Raw genomic sequence first — 19,142 nt, forward strand, 5'->3', positions numbered from 1 at the left:
GTAAAAAGGTGAATGGCCTTTCAGACCATGATGAACAATTTTTAACACTAAAAGGCTTTTGTTCTCAAACAAAGTCACATATAATTACAAACTATGTAACGGCAACAGAGAGATCTTTAAACCTCGTTAAGGAACAAGAGTGGCTGGATCTTTATAGTGCCGATAACATAGATGACAAATATAATGCATTCCGTAACACATTTCTCATGCTCTTTGAGAGTATTTTGTAAACGTCTGTGTAGTGTGATTACTGAACCGAAGTCTGTTATCTGCTTTACATTCTGTAATATATCGTGTGCTTCCTGTATCGAAATTTATTTCAAATTACGTACATGTGCGCAAGTGGCGCGGCAGCGATATTTTTGTTGTGAGAGTCTGTCATTCAAAGAAATTATATCAACTGTCAATGTAAAATTCGGTGCTGCTAATGACATACACTCGCTGGTTCTTTGCGTATAATACTATATAACAAACTATAAAATTGCTTGAGAGAGCAATTCTTCATACCACTTCTTAGTACCGCTTCTTCAGTTCGCATTTTCTAAATGCTCTTTAATCCTGGCTGACTTCTTATGATTGTTCAGGTATGGTATTCTGAGGAAATGATAAAAAGTTTTGCCTTACTTACGAGTTCTTATTGGATAATGTACAGTGAACCACGATCCCTATTTTAAGTTTCAAGAACACCTTCTGTGATGTATGGAATTTTACGGTATGCTCTGCTTCATACTTTCATTCGGTGCGCGTGATTGATAACGAAATTCAATTATCTAGGTGTTTTTCATAGAACAGATTAGAACCTGCATTCTTTTACCAAGACCGATAGCGAAAGTTTATTGACAGTATTACCTGATTTAAGATTATTAGCACCAGATACGACGGGTGAGGTTGAGCGACACTATAAATTTAGCGCCTGTTCGAGGACATTTTGAAAACTGATTGTGTCATTAATTATTTACATTCTAACTCTAGTTCGTTGTCTGTTACATGAAATTGATGTAACCATTTCTGCAGTGGAAAATGAACGAATTAAGAAAATCCACAAAGAACCTCGAAGGTCCAGTAGAGAGGGGGCAGCCGACTTGACGCAGATACAATTACACTTTTCAGTAGTTTTGCGTATCAAGCAATAGAGCGCTCAACGTTCAGTGCAATGTAATTTTTCAAAGCTATGCATGGACAATTTCAACAGTTTGAATTTTAGCGCGTGCCATATGACAACAATCAACCACGCGCTACGAGACTGCTATGTAAGCCAGACATCAATTCAATTCAATTTTTAAAACATTATATACAAAACTGTAACAGTTAAGCTTTTTATTCTTGTAAATATGCATTTCTGTATTTGTTTATTCAATTATGTGTACATTGTCACTATGTGTTGCCGATGGCTAAATTGAGTACACACTCAAAGGCCAAATAAAAAAATAACAAAAAAACTAGACTTGGTGTGACGTCATAATTTCTTGATACTATCATTAATACTGCCAATTTTATTAAATTATTACTTACTTTATCAACGAATACAGAATTCAATGATTTTTTCTGTGAGTAAGTGATGTTAAAAACGCGATCACTTACAGTGAAAATGTACTTAATTCATTAGACAAAAAAACTGCAGGCAACTGGTATATTTTGTGATCTGTCAAAGGCACTTGACTCTGTAAATCAAAATATCCTTTTAAGTAAATTAGAATATTATGGTGTAACAGGAAATGCTGTAAAATGGTTCAAATCTTATATCTCTGGCAGGAAACAAAGGATGTTATTAGGAAACAGACATATATTAAGTTATCAGGCATCATCCAACTGGGAACTAATTACATGTGTGGTTCCACAAGGTTGCATCTTAGGGCCCTTACTTTCTCTTGTGTATATCAATGACCTTTCATCAGTAACATTACCAGATGCCAAGTTTGTTTTGTTTGCCGATAGTACAAACATTGCAGTAAACAGCAAATCAAGTGTAGTCTTAGAAATATCTGCTAATAAAATATTTGTGGACATTAATCACTGGTTCCTAGCCAATTCTTTGTCATTAAACTTTGAAAAAACACACTACATGCAGTTCAGAACTTGTAAGGGGTGTCCCACGAGTATATGCCGAATATATGATGACAAGCAGATAGAAGAAGTGGACAGTGTTAAATTCTTGGGATTGCAGCTTGATAATAAATTTATCTAGGAGGAGCACACCACTGAACTGCTGAAGCGTCTAAGCAAATCTCTGTTTGCAATGCGAATTCTGTCAGACATAGTGTATATAAAAATGAAAAAGCTCGAATACTAAGCCTACTTTCACTCCATAATGTCATATGGGATTATTTTTTGGGGCAACTGATAAAGCCAAGCCAAAGTTTACTGGGCACAAAAACGTGCAATAAGAGTTATTTGTGGTGTGAACTCAAGAACATCCTGCAGAGGCCTGTTTAGGGAAGCAGGTACACTAACTACTGCTATCCCAATTTCCTTAATGAAATTTGTCATTAAAAATACATCACTTTTTCAAACCAACAGCTCAGTTCATGAAATCAATACCAGGAACAAAAATAATCTTCACAAGGTATTAAAGTCACTTACACTTGTACAAAAAGGTGTGCATTATTCAGGAACACACATTTTCAATAACTTGCCAGCAGCCATAAAAAGCTAACAACCAAATGAAATTCGGTTTAAGGGAAGCCTAAGGGATTTATTGGTGGCCAACTCCTTCTACTCCATTGATTAATTTCTCAGTAGAACTAACTGATTTTGTGTGTGTGTGTGTGTGTGTGTGTGTGTGTGTGTGTGTGTGTAAAGCACAATCTAATTTCTGCACCATTTCAGTGCAGTAATGTGTTCATTGTAAATAAGTATTGTAGTAGTTTTATTATATGTTTATTACCTTATAATATTTTTTTTATTTTTAAATTCAGAGCATTAATGCGATCTTAGTAAATGAGCGTTGTAAAACGATCCTTTCGTACAATGTTCATTAAAAAAACAGCTTATTTGTTTTAGTTGTAAATATTTGTCATGTATTATTGTTTTTATGACAAGTTCTGCACCCTGGAGGACCACCTCACTACAGATCAATTGGAATGAAAGTAAATCTAATCTAAAAGACACTTCAAAACTTCCCGATAATAATAATAATAATAATAACTGAAGTTTCTCATAATGAGAAATGAGAAGGAGTGAACTGTATGCACTTTAAAGAAATTTTTTGTATCTAAAATGCGTTGAAACCTGTTTTTATTGACCGGTTTTAATAGGTAAGTCTGCCATCTTCAGAACTTCAAAAACTATTCTGTTTGTACATCATGTACCATTGTGCGATCATTGCTCATGCCATGTCAACATTTCAGTGGAGAGTGTATCGCACATTCCACACATGTCTGTCAAGAACAAAATTACAAACAGGCTTATCACAAGTAAAAATATACACAACTAATGAAACTAGGTATGTCTACATATGTACTACTCCTCTGATGCTTGTCAGTTATTAAAACCCACAATATATAGTAAAAGTACACATTTATGCCAATGTTTATATTACCGTGACGAGTGAAGCACATCTTAGAACCTTCTCACTCGAAATACGTAGTGCAACTCAACCACAAAAATGGCGTACTTAGCGTTGCAGTGGGTCATACCTGCCATCACAGTGCCCGTAGGAAATACAGACGCAGTTGCGTATCCGCATCTAACAAGATGCCGTCCCAGATTAGAACACTGTCGTCGCCATGTTGCGTCCTTTGCACGACATTCGTGAGGTTACAATCTATCCCAGTTGTGCGCCAGACGAACAGACGGCTATAAAGACTCTCGAGAGCAAGCGCTGAGTTTATGCAGAACTGATTGTCTCGCTGTTTCTGGGTCCACTCACGCTGGGCAAGACATCACTTTCGCTGAGTGGCGCGATGGCCTTGTTTAGGGTGAATATATCGGGTTGGTGGTGAGTATACAGAGCAATCTTTCGGAAGCTGACAGTACGTAGTCTGCGTGAAGATGTGTGACCCTGGGTGAATATCTTCGGACACCTGGTCAGTACAACGATCCTGACACAGAGCCGACCTCGCGCGACTAACGTTAGCCGGCCGAAGTGGCCGTGCGGTTAAAGGCGCTGCAGTCTGGAACCGCAAGACCGCTACGGTCGCAGGTTCGAATCCTGCCTCGGGTATGGATGTTTGTGATGTCCTTAGGTTAGTTAGGTTTAACTAGTTCTAAGTTCTAGGGGACTAATGACCTCAGCAGTTGAGTCCCATAGTGCTCAGAGCCATTTGACTAACGTTAATGTTTACCCCCTGCTGCAAAGTTCTCCACCGCCGTACAATGAAGCTACGGCGACATGTAACGCTTGCGCCGACGCGCGCTGTGGCCGTTCTGTTGTCGACCAGGGATCTCGCTGCGCTAAATGAGTTATTCCTTTGTGTTAACTGTAGCCTCCTGCTTCTCTGCGGCTCGAATACAGTGTGCCGAATGCACACATCACACAGCCAGAATCACTAATCCAAGGTCTCTGCTCGCAAGGACAATGTTATTCAGTCTAAATGGTTTCATGCTTTGTGAGACGTAAGTTGCGTTTCACCATGTTACTCTGCTACCATTGAGACCTCACTATATCACCCTGATGAAATGTTTTTGCTGTGGATGCTTCAGATACTTTGATAACAAAACACAAAAAGTGCTAACTGAACTAAAATCACAGTAATATAGTCAAGAATAAATTATTGCATCACTTAGATTACATTGGGAATGACACATAACCACAGAACGATGACAAAAGCGTATAAGTTTAAGTAATATGTGCAACAGCTAGAGAGTATTTAACGAAGAGGAATGGGTGTCGCAGGCTTTAAATAAGAAATTGCACAATTTTCAAATACAGAGTCCAATTTTTTATTCTTTTATGTACCCACACAAGATTAGGGGCCCCAAATTGTCCCTCACTAAACGTTCTCAATGTCTACACTTGCACTTGACTCAATTGTGTACATCTGAGATATTACAAGGTGTACAATTTTGGTTCTGCCGTTTGCCGATGGGCGGCTTCAACGGCAAGTAGCGGTCGAAAGAAACAGATCGCAGACGTCAGGCAGTTGGTTTGGACCTCGTTCAACATAATCTCATTCAAACATTATTCGATTTGTGTCTGCATCATAAAGTTGTTCTTGATTGAAAATGTCAGTTTGCGAGCCTAATTCTCGTCATTTGCGGGAGGTGTTACTGTTTTGTTTTAATATGAAGAAAACAGCGCTGGGTGAAGATTCGCGTCAAACTCAAGAAAAATTGGCACGATCAGTGGGAGTGACACAGCAAGCCATTTCAAAACGTCTCAAGGCTATGCGCATGATTCAGAAAGAAGTCCCGTATGAGTTGAAACCAAGAGTCGTTGAACGGCGTTTGTGTGTTTGTGAACAGTTGCTTCAGAGGCAAAAACAGAAGGGATATCTGCATCGAATTGTGACAGAGGACGTAAAACGGCTTCATTATAGTAACACTAAACGCAAAAACTCATGGGGATATCCCGGTCATGCTTCCACGTCGACGGCCAAACCGAATATTCACTGCTCCAAGATCATGCTCTGCATTTGGTGGGACCAGCTCGGCATCGTGTACTATGGGGTGTTCAAACCAAGTGAAACAGTCACAGGTGCTCGTTATCGAACGCAATTAATGCGTTTGAGCAGAGCATTAGAAGACAAACGGGCGCAATACAGCGAAAGGCGCGATGAAGTGATTTTGCAGCACGACAACGCAGTACCCCACGTAGCAAAAGAGGGAAAAATGTACTCGGAAACGTTGAAATGGGAAATCTTACCCCACCCGCCGTGTTCTCCAGACATTGCTTTCTCTGACTATCACCTGTTTAGATCAATGGCGCAGGGCCTGGCTGACCAACACTTCCGATCTCATGAAGAAATAGGATTGATTCGTGGATCGCTTCAAAAGACGAGCAATTTTTTCGACTCGGGATTCGTACATTGCCCGAAAGATGGGAGAAAGTAGTGGCCAGCGACGGAAAATACTTTGAATGATACATGTGTAACCAAATTGTTTCATTAAAGCCTCAGATGTTGGGGAAAAACGGCGGAAGCAAAGTTGTACACCTTGTATAATGAGGTTAATTATAATGATCAACACCAATAATAAGAGTGAATAACACTAAGGATGACAATGGTATCAATTAGTTAAGCACTTTTGAATCTGTGTTAAACGTCATCGCCGGCCCGTGTGGCCGAGCGGTTCTAGGCGCTTCAGTCTGGAACCGCGTGACCGCTACGGTCGCAGGTTCGAATCCTGCCTCGGGCATGGATGTGTGTGATGTCCTTAGGTTAGTTAGGTTTAAGTAGTTCTAAGTTCTAGGGGACTGATGACCACAGATAAGTCCCATAGTGCTCAGAGCCATTTGAACCATTTTTTTAAACGTCATCAGAAATAGAAGGAAAAATGACATAGGAGAAGACTGAAGTTGCAGTGACTTTTCGAATACGTTTAGATCTCAGCAGCTTTCCCGTCCGGTCCCATTGTAAAGAGAGAAAGCAAAATGCAATTATAACTGTATTTCGAATCACAGATTCGGATTACTTGTGCAGTTACGGGTTAAATGGTAGGAGACACGGGGCTGTACACTAGTTAATTAATAAGTTGACGAATTTAATCTGCTTATTTATACATTAAAAGTAATTTTCCCAAGCCAACTGAAATCACCGATAGTTTCCTTAAGAAAAGGAGTATCGAATGGTGGGAGCAGAGTAACTTACGTGATCAGCAATCATTTCATTCATAAACGCTCAGGGTGTTGTAAATCTGCAGAAGTTGCTGTGACCTGACCGTAAATTACAAAATTCAAGCTAAGGCAACGGTTACGCGGAGGGCAGTAAGCCCTGGCATAGTCAATGGAGCTGGCGCCATCCCCTGGACCAACAGCCTTCGCATGGGCGGGCCGAACTGACCAAAGGGAAACACACAGTTGTGCAGTGTTCTAGGTAACAGATCTACTGACGTGACAGAGACACTCTCGGTCACAATCCGTCTCTGTTCTTGGTTAAGTATTACATGGCGAGTATGTCCGCGGGCTGGGAATGCGCAGGAGACAGCTGCGCAGCTTGCCATCATCGCTGTTTCCCCTTTCTATACTGTGTAAACTTCGTCGTATTTGAGCGTTCTGTCGTGTTTTACGCGCGCGAAACTACGGCTGACTGATTTTGCGGTGTTCTGCAAGTTTTCTCATAGTAGCTGAAATACCTAGAAGGCGCCAAGTGTTTTACAAACAGACAAGGAACCTCATTTTTAAAGTGTACTCGTTCTTCAAACGTGAGACAGATTTAGGCGAGCCGGTCTGCGACGTTGCGAAGGTATAGGAACATAACGTAACTGCTGTCTACAATGAAGGAAAAGATTGACTGTTACTTGCCCTAAAGAAGATACGTTAAGCTGCAGATAGGTACAGTTACAAGACACTTAGATAAAGTTTTTGCTCACAACCTTCATCAGCAAAACAGAAACACCATTCATGTACACAAACAAGCACATCTCATGCACACATGGCCGCCAACTCGCAGCTCGGGCCGGAATGCTGACTTGAGTGTATAAATGGTGTGTGTTTCTCTTTTGCTGATGAAGGCTGTGGCCGAAAGCTTGATGTAAGTGTCTTTTAATTGTGCCTGTCTGCAACTTAACGTATCTTTTTTACGATAAATAGCAATCTGTCTTTTCCTACATTGTTGATATTCTTACCTGCAGTTTCCACTATGTAGCATTTCTTATTAGCTGCGCGGTCAGAGGCCGTTAACGCTGTCGCCGACTCCAACTAGTGCGGTAGTTGCTGCCTTTTTCGTAATGCCATGTGCTGATTTCCACCACTTTGGTAGAAACCGTGCAAATTGTCGTTTGCTTTAGATAAGATATTCGCAATAGAATTCTTGTAGCACACTCGTGCATTATTAATCTGCAATTTTGCACCACGAGGAATTAGCTGCACGGTATTTACAATTCAAGAGCGGTAATGTTTGTCGCGTTCGTGATTACTCGTAGCATTCTTGGTTCTTCTCTGATTTTCTGTTCAGTGCTCTATGTAGGGAGTGGAGATTATTTCTAATGTGGACTGTGTTTTTTTCATGTATTTTTGTCTTGATTCGGAGCAAGACTGCTGATCACCGTATAGTTCAGAACTGTGCGCTGACAAATTCCTACTTTGCGTAACGACACTGCTTCGAATTTCTGTGTTTCGTTTGTAGTACATCAGATTTAATTACCATTGTCTGTTACTGGTCTGTAGTCTCCACGTGTTCCCTTATTTAATCAATTTATTTATTTATTTCGGGAGCTGAATTTCCTGTAGTACGAGGAGAGAGCCAATGCCTCCACGGTCCAGGGGAGGCATTTCTTGCAATTTAATTCCGCGGAGCTCTCAAAACATCTACAGACTGTTTCAATAAAAGGACTGTAGACATGGGGCAAGAATATAATATGGAGCGTTAATTGTCTTTTGAAGCTGAAAACAAGCTGTCGTTTTGAGGAAAATCGTCCCAAAGTTGGTTTCCCGAAATGGAAAATTATTTCGAAATGACTGAGTTATGTTGCGCTACAGTAAGGGATTTTAGTCTTTCAGAACGAGGGCTTTCACTATGATGTTCAGGTAGTAGTATTAGAGTTGAAGATAAATAAGAAGGACTGCACTGCTTGAGCAGACAGCTGAGGTATCAGGCGGGTACGAAGTCTGCCGTGACGCAGTCCTTGCATATAAAGTTCTCGGTTAACTTGCCGCGTGAAATTCTAATAAAATACGAGGCTTTCGATGGCTGCCTACGTCATCATCGTCGTCTGAATGTCGTGTATTCCCACCTTTATGCCCAGAGGACGGCATCTGATTGGCTGGATTACGTCACGATGTCATCATCATCATGATGCATCCGAGGTGGCGGCCTCTGCGCCAACAGATTACGTCAGTGCTCGTTGTCCAGTGTTACCACTCCTAACTGGTTATAAACCATACAAAGCCTTCCCATGCGATTTTTCTTTGTCAAGTGCACGTGTTCTAAGTGCATAGCGGGTATCTGTTTTGTAGTTGTTATCATATAGCCTAATTTCTACAGTTTCCCTAATCACAGAGACCCAATAGTTCGAAGTCTGAGTTAGAGTTATGGTATGTTCAAACATATCCTTGTGTTTATTGACTATAGACTGTGTTTAGTCCCCACAGATTTTTCAGAATTTTTGTACGTCTCGTGACGTTAATGTTCAACATGTTGATACAGCACAGTGAGTCACAGATGCCGTCCTCTCGGCATAAAAGTGGGAACCTCGCCAGTTTCACGACAGCACTGACCTAGCCCCTGACAACGATGACTGAGGCAGCCATCGGAAGATTCAGATTTTATCACAATTCGATATGGAAAGTTAACCGAAAACTTTTTGTCGAGCAGCTATAATAATCTCTATGCTTATTTACACACAGTCATGATAACTGCACGTACACAGGACTGATGCAGTATAGAAAACGGTCGTCACAAACGCACGCAAACGTTCATTATCGATTCCGGTCGGTGTGAGCTCTTATATGAGCGGACGAAGGACGAAAGAGGGCAGATAGAATCCGAAACGGTGTTAGAAATGATGATTTTGGAGGCAGTGAATGAATTCGCCACTGCGAAGAGCAGGTAAAGATGGGCACCGACGCTACGTGGTACGACCCAGCTACTAACTCCGATAACCCCAGCGAGTCAGCACAAGGTAGTGTCTCAAGTGAAACATGATGAGGTCTTGACAGTCTTTGTTGTTACCTAGCGCGCATGACCGTCACCCACAAGGAAACACGTGTTAATAGCACTTGGCGATACTCGTCGCTGGGCAAGTCAACACAATCCCCTCATCTTGCGTGACTCGTCTATTTGCGGCCTCACTAGTAATCCAATGAAAAACTAAGTTCTCCTAGGAGACATTTCATAAAATGACCCGGGGCTGTAAAATCAGGTTATCAATATAGCAACACGTAGCTGGTTAATGCAGTTCGTTCACTGCAAACACATCAGCCACTGAAAAGATAATTTTAATACACTCCTGGAAATTGAAATAAGAATACCGTGAATTCATTGTCCCAGGAAGGGGAAACTTTATTGACACATACCTGGGGTCAGATACATCACATGATCACACTGACAGAACCACAGGCACATAGACACAGGCAACAGAGCATGCACAATGTCGGCACTAGTACAGTGTATATCCACCTTTCGCAGCAATGCAGGCTGCTATTCTCCCATGCAGACGATCGTAGAGATGCTGGATGTAGTCCTGTGGAACGGCTTGCCATGCCATTTCCACCTGGCGCCTCAGTTGGACCAGCGTTCGTGCTGGACGTGCAGACCGCTTGAGACGACGCTTCATCCAGTCCCAAACATGCTCAATGGGGGACAGATCCGGAGATCTTGCTGGCCAGGGTAGTTGACTTACACCTTCTAGAGCACGTTGGGTGGCACGGGATACATGCGGACGTGCATTGTCCTGTTGGAACAGCAAGTTCCCTTGCCGGTCTAGGAATGGTAGAACGATGGGTTCGATGACGGTTTGGATGTACCGTGCACTATTCAGTGTCCCCTCGACGATCACCAGTGGTGTACGGCCAGTGTAGGAGATCGCTCCCCACACCATGATGCCGGGTGTTGGCCCTGTGTGCCTCGGTCGTATGCAGTCCGGATTGTGGCGCTCACCTGCACGGCGCCAAACACGCATACGACCATCATTGGCACCAAGGCAGAAGCGACTCTCATCGCTGAAGACGACACGTCTCCATTCGTCCCTCCATTCACGCCTGTCGCGACACCACTGGAGGCGGGCTGCACGATGTTGGGGCGTGAGCGGAAGACGGCCTAACGGTGTGCGGGACCGTAGCCCAGCTTCATGGAGACGGTTGCGAATGGTCCTCGCCGATACCCCAGGAGCAACAGTGTCCCTAATTTGCTGGGAAGTGGCGGTGCGGTCCCCTACGGCACTGCGTAGGATCCTACGGTCTTGGCGTGCATCCGTGCGTCGCTGCGGTCCGGTCCCAGGTCGACGGGCACGTGCACCTTCCGCCGACCACTGGCGACAACATCGATGTACTGTGGAGACCTCACGCCCCACGTGTTGAGCAATTCGGCGGTACGTCCACCCGGCCTCCCGCATGCCCACTATACGCCCTTGCCCAAAGTCCGTCAACTGCACATACGGTTCACGTCCACGCTGTCGCGGCATGCTACCAGTGTTAAAGACTGCGATGGAGCTCCGTATGCCACGGCAAACTGGCTGACACTGACGGCGGCGGTGCACAAATGCTGCGCAGCTAGCGCCATTCGACGGCCAACACCGCGGTTCCTGGTGTGTCCGCTGTGCCGTGCGTGTGATCATTGCTTGTACAGCCCTCTCGCAGTGTCCGGAGCAAGTATGGTGGGTCTGACACACCGGTGTCAATGTGTTCTTTTTTCCATTTCCAGGAGTGTATAATAGACCTTTATAATAAGGTTGCAGTTTTCTTCGTACATTCGACCACGAAGGTGCAATGTGGTAGAAGTCGTGAAATACTCCTTACAGCTAAAACTGTATTGAGTCAAATTGACCTGACGAAAATCTTAAATTCTCTGTCTGTTTTCCGTAATAAGTACTCAAGTGGCTTGCACCACTGTATTAAAACAAAGATTAATGAGTCTATACACCTTAGTTAAGAATTAGAAAGACAGAGCAATACGTTATTTACATTTAAATAATGACAAAAGCCTAAGATTGACAAACTGTCTTTCAGATTAACATTAATCACACTAACAGAAAAAATTCATTCATATTTTAACACTATCGCTACATTTTTCTCGTCCATACGTATAATTCTTTTTAAATATCCATCAGAAAGCAAAGACAAAAAAACAGTCGTCAAGACATAGGTAATTACACAATATTTTTATTTTTATGGAAAAAAAATCGGTGAAAACGGAGCTCTTACCTGATCACGTGGTTGTCTGTCCGTGTTACTGTCTGTTTCTCCGACTATCGAAAACTTCCTCTTCAGGAACGGGTATACGAATCAAGTTGAAAGTTATGTCACTTACTAAGGCCTATGGTTCCTCGGCGTTGTAAAAAATTGAGGTAATCCAACCACGTGGCCGCCACGATCGATGGGTTTAATTCCTATGGACTACTTCTCGTGGGGTCGTATGCAAAGATTAATTTACGAGGCTCCGGTACAGAAAGAATTTGATGACGCGGGTTCTGGCCGCTGCACTAACAACTGAACAGACAACAGGTGTAATGGACAGTGTGTACCAGAAGATGCTTTGTAGGTACAGTGTCTGTAACATCGTTGTAGGTTGCCACATGGAGACATTCCTGTAATGCATCAGTATTGTTCTTTACGTGCAATGCTGGGCTCCTTTTTGTTTTGGACTAATGTAAACACGTAATTTTTAAGTTTTGATAGAAACAAATGTTCTTAAGTGATAAATGGATATTTCGTTATGTTTCCTTTCGAATTGTCACCTAATAAGTGTACTGCGTAAAGCATAATTCACTTCCTCAGGCAGAAGTGGATGAGTGAAACATCTGAATTGAAACCGTCGTAGAGCGGAAAACTTAAGTATCCGGATATGGGTTCTTATTCGTGATGTTATGTACTCACTCACATGTAGAAGTCTTAGATGTTTGTAGCGGGAATTTCCAAACACCCTGTATACAAAATTAAATGTGTGTGGAATCCTCATTGTGCGAGTTCTACTCGCACTTGGCTAGGGTTTTTTTTTTTTTTTCTCCAAACATTTCGTTATAATTCCATGAGTAGTTGGTTGCTCTATGTCGAATTTGAATTCTTCATTTACAGATCATAATGTACGCTGTGTTCGGTGCTGCTGCCTGTTGTCGCAATCCATGCCTTGTATTTCATGTCTTTCCTCACAGAACGCGCTTCCATCGTTTGGTAGAAGTTTCTCTCGACACTCCGCGCGAAAGTGTAGTTACAAACATATAAACAGAAAAGGAAAATTTTAATTGACTTCTTATCCGTCCCTTAATGTCAATTAAGCTAACTTTGTTTCCAGTTTACTGTCTTATTTATAATGTTTCAAGACACCCATTCGGAACTTGTTCACATTCGTGTCGAAATGCACAGAAGTAAAGAAAGAAAAAAGCACGCTCCGTCTGCTTACAAATGTGTTATACCGACTCAGGACAAAAAATGCCGCGACAGCAAAGCGAGAGCCACACACTCAGCGCGCCGTCTGGCCAGTCGATAATGTCTCCGCCCCGAGACGGCTCTGTGTCATAGGGGCCGCGATAGAAGGGCTGTGCACTTCACTCCTCAAGTGCTACGACCATCACTCTCAACGCAACGGTCACGTTACGTGTTTCGTCTTCCAGTCGAGAGATCCCACTGAAAAGCCCTAGACCTGTGGCTGAAGAAACTGAAGAACGTTTTGGACATTAGGAACGTTCCGAAGATGTTCTCGAGTGTTCAGGCTCTTACATATGACAGTGATAGAACCCTTAAACGTGCTTAATATGTATCTCAAGGCATTTCATTGTTTGCTTAACACACTTTTCATGAAATCTGGGATTTTTTACTAGAAATATCATGATTCTATTTGAGCAGTAAATCATTGTGAAAAGCCTATCGGTGAACAGACAAAAAATTGAAGGCGCACTTGCATTACAAATCGCTGCTATGAAACTCTTTGTAGTAAAGAAAACCCATTTATCTGGAAATTAAAATATCTTCACTGTAGGAGAAACTACTTCTTTATGGTTGTGACTTTCCGCATTTGGCTCACCGGTGGGGACAAGACACCGTCGCCCAGGTAACACCAATGGCGAGCCGGCTTTCCGTACCACGCCGCCAGCAGTTCGGATGGTGCCGAGTCCCTGTTGCCACCCCGTGGACAAACAGAACCACCTGCTGTCGCGCATTAGATGCACCTATATGTTCACTAGCTCTCGTTGAAAAGTGGTATTTGAGGTTCGCATTAAAAATTGTCCTTCAAGAACATGTTCGCCAGCTGTGGAGATAAATTTCACCTGCAAAATATTACTCCGAATTCGACCACAATAATGGACAATGCGCATACCAGTCTGTTGTGATAGATCGAGCTCCAATAATGCAGTGGAGGAAAGCAGATATTTTACTATGGATTGACGGAAATGACCGAGATGAAGTTGAACGTAGTTTGTACAAGGTCGAGTTGATGGAACTTGTAGTGCTGTACATGCCAAGTACACCACGCTTCCAGGTCGACGAACTGGCTAGCGCTAAAGGGCATAGTTTAATCAGGCTTTCTCCGTATCATGCTCATTGAAAATGAGAATATACGCGTCTAGATGAACAGTGATGTGGCAAAATACAACAAGAAATTTACGCTCTGTGAGGCTGAAATGCTGACAAAAGAATCCATTGCAAATGCTACTCCACAAGACTGGTCTCGAGTTTCAGCCATACCAAGAAGATAGTTGAGGAGACATGGACAATAAAGGACTGTGACTAGCGTTGCCATACGTCGCGGATTTCGAGGACAGTCCGCGATTTAATGTTCGAAGAGCGGTGTCCTGGACGAAGAGGAAATGTCCGCGATAAAAGTGGCTAGTAAGTAAAAAAAAAAATTTTACGCAAGTTTTGCCACTGGCCACCGATCAAGTGTTGCATAACTCCTGCAAACTTGACGATAGTCGTTGAAACCTGTGCTGATATTCCGTGTCACTTCAGAATCGCTCGGCTATTTTCAGAACGGACTGTGGAAGCAGTACAATAATCGATTCTTTGCGATTGTTTCAGTTTTCCTGTGTTGGTTTACAATGTCTCTGCTGTTGGTATCTGATATTCTTTTGTCGTGTAAAGTTAACATTCAGCTGTGCGAAGTGTACTTCTGGTGTTGTTATTGCAGAGAATTTGAAATTTAAAATGTCGAAACGAAAAGTACATTTTGGATAAGAATATACTGATGCGTTTCCAAGTATTAAACGTGAAAGAAACGAACAAGAAGCTATTTGCAAAGTGTGTGGGTGAGTACAATGCATTGTATGTACGTAACAGTAAACAATGCCTATCATTTGTAGAAAGCATACAAATGAGTATTATAATTGATCAGATTACTCAACAGTACGTGTTTAAAAACCAAGCCTCCCGCACTTTTATTTTCTGGCGATAGTTTTCAGTTATTGAAAAAAATATTTTCACCGTGCCATCAAATTTAATTTTCAGGGTGCCCATAGAATGAAAGAGCTGTCAGAAACGTGTGATTTGAGGCGTAAAAATGTAGTAGTTGTGACACTTCGAAACATAGCGCAATAGATTGTGGACGTTTACGCAATACCGTACATAAACCAAAATCTTAATCAGAAAGATGAAAGAACATTGTGTGATTCTTGGTTTCAACCACATCTTCATAATTACCACTGTAAAGTAATGATGAAGATTCAACCGAAATGCAAACCAATGGTCGCTTGCACAACATATTGGTCCGTGTTCCAACCACATCTTTATAATCAACGAATTTTGTCCTTGATTTTCGTCCTTGGATTATGCAACCCTAACTGTGGCGAGTTTCGAGTAATACCTAATTTCTCCTGTGCCATGTTAAAATCTGCTTCTTTTGCATAAACACTAGAGTTGTGGCGATTCGTGAATGAGTCGTTCATTTGAACGACTCTAAATAAAGAATCGTAAGAATCGAATCGTGATACGGACGAATCGTCGTTCAAAAGAATCGTAAGAACGATTGCGTGTTTTCAAGTCGTGACGATTCCAAGTTCCAACGATTCATCGATTCTTAGTTCGCTATGCTTCGAAGGCAACTTCCGATCATGCCGAGTCGTGCCGAATAATTACGACCGCCAGATGCTTCTGCCACTACTATTTATGTGAGAAGACGACATACTTCTGAAGTGTAGGATACACACGTATACAGCGACATTACTTCACTGCTCATTTGCTAATTCTGTTAGTTCCACCAGTGCTGCCACTAAATGGCTGTCGCACTAGACCAATATTACAGAGCCTATATAGAGAGAATATAGGCTCTCTAACCAATACCTTTCTTGGTGGATTGCCGTGTAATACCGTCTTTAAACAAAAGCTTTTTAATTAATAATTTCAAGTTCCAGTTTTCGAATGTTATCGTGTTCAGATTCATATTAAATTTTAGTGAAGTAATGTCGCTGTATACGATTGAATCCTACTGTTCAGCAGTATGTCGTCTTCTCATGTAAATAGTAGTGACAGCGGCACGTTCTCAGACAAATTAAAAGCAAAATACCTATACTTTGTATTTAGAAGAAATGAAAGTTAAGCTAAATCTGCTGTGTGGGAGGGCTGTCAGCTGCGTTATGAATTACAAGGGTGATGTGGACTTGGAAAGACATCTTAGCACAGAAAAACGTAGGATGATATGAGCCAAACCACGTCTGCCTCACTGCTAGATTTTGTTACTAAAAAACAGACGTCTGTAGTTAGACACGTTCAAGCCACACAACCAAACTGGCATACCACGTAATTTTGCACCACCTTTCGCACAAATCGACTCCTCTTTCCTGATATACTGAAATAAAACAATAGATGCAATCAAATCAAACGTGACCTTTCATCAATTAAGGCATTACACGTATAAATCGAGAATCACACTTTTAACGTCATATGCATGTTTACTCATAAATAAACTATTTCTGGCATATCTTATCATGACACAGTTCGATTGTAACCCCATTGACAATTTCAGACATGTCCTGCCATCTGTGAGTAAGATGTAGAACTTTTTACATTCCGTAAGAATCGTGTCATCGCAGACTAGAATGAATCGTGAACGAATCGTAGGAATCGATTCGCAATGTGAGATTGAATCGTAGGAATCGAATCTGGAAAAAGAATCGTGTTGTCCAACTCTAATAAACACAGCAGAGTTCACTAATATACAACTGTGTAACATTCTAATGCAGTTGAAATTGTGACAGAATCCTAAGACAGTTTGTTATTAAACTAGCAACTAAGGACAAATCAGGTCAATTGTTACGAGGAAGCCCATTCTCGGTATAAAAATAAACGTTCAACTTCTTCATTTATACTATTGCAAAACCCACAGCAATTTTCGTTTCACCATCTATTTATGGTCCATGAAAGTTACATTATCTCATCTAAACAACTGTAGCGCTGGATATGGAAGTTTCGCATATCACTCATATGGCAAAATACTCTCTGCGTACTATCATTTGCCAAAATCTTCTTTTGATATCTGAGACTGATTATGAGACACGAGGGATTTATGAATTTTTCATTCTGGTTTGTTCACTAGCGCGTGCGTTCGTGACGGAGCCCTTTACAGAGATTCCATTTCCTCGACGTTGGAGACAAATAGCAATATCCTTCAAAGTTTAAAGAATAATTCAATACGTGATCTCAATTTCATACGCCACAATACATGACCTAACACGCACCAAACGCAAATTCATGGCGACTCATGTTTTCTACTGCATACTTTCAGAATTTCGTGCAGTAGTTTACCTAAAACCAAAGTACCACAATAGCTATGAGCATTAACGAAATGATAGGAGATCATCATGAAGCTGACGAATGAAGCTATGAAATATGCGAGAATCAGAATTCATTACCGCATAGTTTGTTTAAAATTGCTTGAGAAAGATTGCAGATCGGCCGGCTTGCGCGGTCTGCTGTTCATCCAGACTAGCGAGCTTAACAAGCTCCGCATTCAGTACACGGCTGGCAGTTACGCTACCGACCACTCGCTCCGTACTGAAATGTCAAAAGCTACAACTTATTTTAAACGCACTACAGTTTTACACTGCGGTGGCAGAAGTCACGGTATGCCTCCTAATAACGTGCGCACCTCTTTTTTCCCGGCGTAGTGCAGCATGGACTCAACATGTCGTTGGCAGTCCCCTGCAGAAATATTGAGCCATGCTGGAGGAGGAGGACATTAGTGTTTAACCACCCGTCGACAACGAGGTCATTAGAGACAGAGCACAGCCTCGGATTAGGGAACGGTGGAGAAGGAAGTCAGCCGTGGTCTTTCAAAGGAACCATTCTGGCATTTGCCTCAAGCGATTTAGGGAAATCAAGAAATGTTGCCGGTGCAGGATTTTGTGCAGGAACTGACCTCTCGATTACGTCCCATAAAAGTTAGATGGGACTCATGGCAGGCGATCTTGATGGAAAATCATTCGTTCGAAAATTCCAAAATGTTCTTCAAACCAATCGCGAACCATTGTGGGCTGGTGAAATGACATCGTTGTTTGGGAACATGAAGTCCATGAATGGCTGCAAATAGTCTCCAAGTAGCCGAACATAATTATTTCCAGTCAACTACCGATTAAGTTGGACCAGGTGAACCAGTCCATTCAATGTAAACGTTATGGAGCCACCACCACCTTGCACAGTGCCCTGGTGACAAGTTGGGTCCATGGCTTCGTGGGGTCGGCGCCACACTCGAACCCTATCATCAGCTCTTACCAAGAGAAATCGGGACTTACCTGACCAGGCCATAGTTTTCCAGTTTTTAGGGTCCAAGCGATATGGTCACGAGTCCAGGAGAGGCGCTGCAGGTGATGTGCTGGTACCATAGGCGCTCGCGTCGGTCGTCTACTGCTATAGCCCATTAACGCCAAATATCGCCGCACTGCCCTAACGGATACGTTCGTCGTTCGCCCCACATTAATTTCTGCGTTATTTCATGCAGTGATGCTCGTCGGTCTACACGAATGCCGCTGCTCTCGGTCGTTATGTGAAGGCCGTCGGCCACTGCGTTGTCCATGAGAGAGGTAATGCCTGAAATTTGGCGTTCCCGTCACGCTCTCGACACTGTGGGTCTCGGGATACAATTCGCTTAAGATTTCTGAAATGGAATGTCTCGTGCGTCTAGCTTCAACTACCATTGCGCGTTCAAAATCCGTTGATTCCCGTCGTGCGGCCATGATCATATAGGAAATCTTTTCACATGAATAACTAGAGTACAAATTGCAGCTCCGCCAAAACAGTGCCCTTTTATACCTTGCGCGTAGGCGATGCTACTACCGCCGTGCATATCGCTATCCCATGACTTATGTCACCTCACTGTGCTTAAAGTGTATAAATAATTAAAATGTGTGGTAACAGTGAATTATGATCAGACTGCACCACGAGTATGCATTGTTTATTAAGTGCA

This window comes from Schistocerca serialis, chromosome 1 (assembly GCF_023864345.2).
Source record: "Schistocerca serialis cubense isolate TAMUIC-IGC-003099 chromosome 1, iqSchSeri2.2, whole genome shotgun sequence".
Classification (NCBI taxonomy): Eukaryota; Metazoa; Arthropoda; class Insecta; order Orthoptera; family Acrididae; genus Schistocerca; species Schistocerca serialis.